At 36.4% G+C, this 4,798-nt stretch overlaps 1 pseudogene; it reads left to right on the forward strand.

Moving 5' to 3' along the window:
* The first annotated feature begins 1,142 nt into the window (after positions 1–1,142).
* LOC108538826 (40S ribosomal protein S6 pseudogene) lies at positions 1,143–1,897 on the forward strand (annotated as a pseudogene).
* The last annotated feature ends 2,901 nt before the right edge of the window (positions 1,898–4,798 follow it).

Raw genomic sequence — 4,798 nt, forward strand, 5'->3', positions numbered from 1 at the left:
CCCTATTCTGTTAATGTGGTAAATAACATTGATTGGTTATTAAATATAAACAAACTTCACAAATTCTCTTTGCAAACCTTATTCCTAAAATAAAACCAGTCACCTATCTACCTACCCCTCCCCCCAACACACACACACATATACATCATTAGAGTTATTTACTAATTTTTAGTTTAGACTTTTCGTTTATGCTCCTGAGATTTTCCTATAACTTTCTTTTCTGGCACTGTATGTGTTAGGTTTTGGTATTAAGTTTATGCTGTCCTCACAAAACAAATTTGGAAATGTTTCCCCTTCTTTATAACTTTCTGCAAGCATTTGCATAAAGTTGTTATTTATTCCTTCAAGATTTAAAAGAACTTACTGGAGAAGACGATACCTGGGCCTAGGTATTTCTTTGTGAAATTGCACATTCAATTCCTTTAAATGATATAAGACCATTCCGATTCTCTATTTCTTAGTACCAGGTTTTTAAAAATGTGCTCTTAAGAAATTCGTACCCTATACCTACATTTCCAAATTTTCAGGAATATAATTCTTCAGTATATTCTCTTACCTTTCCAAATCTCTGAATGATCTATAGCAATCTCACTTTTTGTTTCTGCTATTGATTTTTTTTTTTAATTTCTCCTCTTTTCTTCTTGCCTAGACTTGCTAGAGATTTAACAATGTTATTCACCTTTTCAAACATTCAACTTTTGGCTCTTTGAATCTTTTGTGTTTATATTTTCTGTTTCACTAATTTTGTTATTATTTTTTTCCTTCAGTTTCATTTGGGATCTATTGGCTATAATTTCTGAGAGTGATACTGAGATTTTTCAGCCTTCCATTTTTTATTAATGTATGCATTTAGACTTAAACATTTCCCCTTAACCACAGTTTTATTAGCATCCTCCAAAATTTTATGTCATATTTTCATTTTCATTTAGTTTGAAATATTTTATAATATTACTTGTGATTCTACCTTCAATCCCTGGATTGTTTCAAAATATGTTGCTTAATTTCCAAGTAATTGGGGATGTTTTAGCATTCTTTTGTTATTGATATCCGGCTTGATTCCAGCACAGCCTGAATGAAATTGTTCATTTAAAATATATTGAGCACCTTTTCGTGGCACCTCAGAGGTGATCAGCTGCTTCAAGATGAAGCTGAATATGTCCTTCCCAGCCACTGGCTGCCAGAAACTCATTGAAGTGGATGATGAATGCAGATTTCATACTTTTTATGCGAAGTGTGTGGTGAACAGAAGTTGCCGCTAACGCTCTTGGTGAAGAATAGGATGGTTATGTGGTCTGAGTCAGTGGTGGGAATGACAAACAAGGTTTCCCCATGAAGTAGTATGTCTTGACCCGTGGCTGTGTCTGCCTGCTACTGAGAAAGGGGCATTCCTGTTACAGACCAAGGTGAACTGGAGAAAAAAAGCACAAATCTGTTCGAGGTTGCATTGTGGATGTCAATCTGAATGTTCTCAACTTGGTTATTGTAAAATTTAAAAAGGAGAGAATAATGTTCCTGCACTGACTGATACTATGGTGCCTCATTGCCTGGGGCCCAAAGGAGCTAGCAGAATCCACAGTCTTTTCAATCTGCCTAAACAAGATGACATCCTCCAATATGTTGTAAGAAACCCCTTAGACAAATAAGGTAAGAAACCCAGGACCAAAGCACCCAAGATTCAGCATCTTGTTACTCCATATGTCCTGCAACACAAACACCAGTGTATTGCTCTGAAGAAAAAAAGTACTAAGAAAAATAAAAAAGAGGCTGCAAAATAGGCTAAACTTTTGGCCAAGACAATGAAGGAAGCCAAAGAAAAATGCCAGGAACACATTGCCAAGGGATGCAGACTGTCCTCTCTGCAAGCTTCTACCCTAAGTCTGAGTCCAGTCAAAAATAAGATTATTTGAGTAATTAGAGGAGATTAGACTCTCAAAAAATATATATATTGATATTTATGTTTCTGCTTGTAATATTTTTGTTCTAATGCACTTAATAGAATGTGTATTCTGCCACTGTTGAGTACTATGTTGTACATATGTCAATTAGATCAGGTTTTCTTGAATTGTGTTTTTACTGATTTTCTATGTCCTCACTGAGCATTTTGCTTTGCTTGTTCTATCAGTTACCAAGGTATGTTAATGTGTCTTACTGTGATTGAACATTTGTCTGTTCCTTCTCTTAGTTTTTTACTTGTAAATTGCTTATCAATTAATTTTTGTTCTATTTTAAAATTTACTTTTTAGGTTTACAGAAAATTGCCAGGTAGTACAGAATTCCCATATAAGCCCTCCCTGTCACACACATACAAAGTTGCCTATTTTTAATATCTTGCTTTAGTATAATACATTTGTTACAGTTAATGAAACAATATCAATTTGTTATTATTAACTAAAGTTGAAAGTTTATATTAAGATGCACTCTTTGTGTCATATAGTTCTCTATGTTCCCCCAAATGCACGATGTCATGAATACACCATTATTACACAATAATACCATAAAAATTCCCTATGCTCCATCTATCCTTCCCTCTCGTCCTTCTAAACCCTGGCAGTTGCTGATTGTTTAACTATCTCTATACTTTTGCTTTTTCCAGAATGTCATACAGTTAGAATCGTATAGTGTGTATTCCTTTCAAATGGGCTTCATTTGCCTAGAAATATGCATTTAAGGTTCTTCCACCTATTTTTTGTGACTTAATAGCTCATTTCTTTTTACTATCAAATAATATAATATTGTATGGATGAACCACATGTTGTTGATCTATTTACCTACTAAAGGATATCTTGCTTGCTTCCAGTTTTGGGCCATTATAAATAAAGCTACTATTCACATTCAGATTTTTGCATAGACATAATTTTCAACTCTTTTGGGTAAATACCCAGTAGCACAATTATTGCATTATACAGTAAGACTATATTTCATTTTTTAAGGAAATGGCAAACTATCTTCCAAAATCATTGTATCATTTTTGAATACGAGCAATGAATGAGAATTCCTGTTGGCTCCACATCCTCACTGGCATTATTTGGTGTTATCAGCCAATCATTGATCCTCTTGGCAGGTGGTTAGAACAGGGCCATAATGCCTTAAACCAATTAGGGGACTCACTTCTTTGAGGCTTATTCTCAGACTTTGTGAGGTTTGGTCGACCTCTGATCCAACCCCATTCCATAATGTAGCCCTTGAAGGATTCAACCTGAAAATCTTGTGTGTTTTCCAAGATGCCTCATTCTTAGAGTCTCAGACTTCAATGTTTTCGCTCCCCTGTAGTGTTAGACTGATGAAAGTGCCACACAGCTTTTTCATCACACTGTGCTCCTTCCTGAAACTTATCATATTCTCTCTTGCTCTCATTCTCTACCTCTTGTTCTATAACTCCAGTTTAAGAAAAGGCAAATGCCTTAAGGGAATAACTGTCACAGGCTCACTTTCCTGCATATCCCTTATCTCTGTAATCCTGGCCCCTCAGTTCTGGTAACCTCAGACTCTCTCCAGTGCTTTTAGATAGACTATATTTAAAATGTCTATTCAGCAAAGCAGTTGTTTAGAATACATAATTAAAAGAATGTGTAATTCTTTCCTGATGTCTGTATTGTCTGGCAAGAATACAATCTCCCTGAGGGCCAGGACAAACTTGTCTTTAGCCCTACCATCATCTGAGACATTAGCTCAGTGCTTGGCTCCATAAATTTTGACTGTCTTTTGGAAAGAACAAATAAAGAAAAGAAGAAAAGAGGCAACTTTAAAAGAAACTTCCTCTTATAGAATCAGTAACATAAAAACAAAGATTCTTATCAAAGATTCTTGAAGCTGAATGTGCTTGAGTTGTGTGAGCCAGACTGCCCTGCAGTGGGAGTAAACATTTCTGAAACTTAACAGTTAGTTCATTTTCCATTCTCCATCTTCCATACTCCTCTGTCCCAGTGGAAATGGAAATGGAGGCCTCACATTAAAGGCCCCTGGTTTCACTAGGTTCCATGTGGTATTGAGTGAATTGTTAAAAGAAAAATTTAAAGAGAAATCAGGGTAGTGGTTTATGTGAAACAACAGTAATACTTGAATTAAAGCCATAAATCAAGTATGCAAATAAGCCTGTGCTCAGGGCAGAAATGCAATCAAATGGCCTGCAGAAGGAAACTTAATAAGCCCTGCCTCTCCTTCTATTACCTTGCAGTAAGTTTCCTGAGATTCGGGTCTTGTGGGGACACTGAGAGAGGGTAGCTCCAGGCATTCCAGTAGCTCTCACAGAAGCTGTACTGGGACCTGGCAGCATTCTAACACCTCAGAAAGGGTTGAACAGTTTGCATCTGTGTCTCTGTCAACAGGCATTAAATATGCATCTGATCAAGATAGTAGTCAGGGTTATGAAGTACCTGTGGGGGAAATTTGCTTGAAATTATGAGTATATGTACATGCTTTCTTTCTGAAATGGCTTTAGGGCTGAAATTCTCACAAAAGAATTGGTTAAAGAACAGGAGATGGTTCAAAAAACAATGACTGTTAACAGTTTGGGTGGAAAGTAAGGAAGGCAACAAGACCAAAATTCAGGGTTCCTTACTAAAGATGGGGCCTAGCCCTGCCCGTGGAATTTTTACCAGTTGTTGGTGGCCATAAAATCGTGGCAGTCAAGTAATCATATGTCTTGGATTGCTCAGGATAGTCCCGTTTTATTCCTACTGCTCCAGTATAATTGTTATTAGCACCTCCTTTTGTTCTTAAGAGTGTCCTGGTTAGGAAGATAAATTTTAGGACCCCCCTACAAAGTAAGGATCTCCAAAATTATTCACTTTTCAAGTAA

This window comes from Rhinopithecus bieti, unplaced genomic scaffold, assembly GCF_001698545.2.
Source record: "Rhinopithecus bieti isolate Rb0 unplaced genomic scaffold, ASM169854v2 scaffold_13348, whole genome shotgun sequence".
Lineage (NCBI taxonomy): Eukaryota > Metazoa > Chordata > Mammalia > Primates > Cercopithecidae > Rhinopithecus > Rhinopithecus bieti.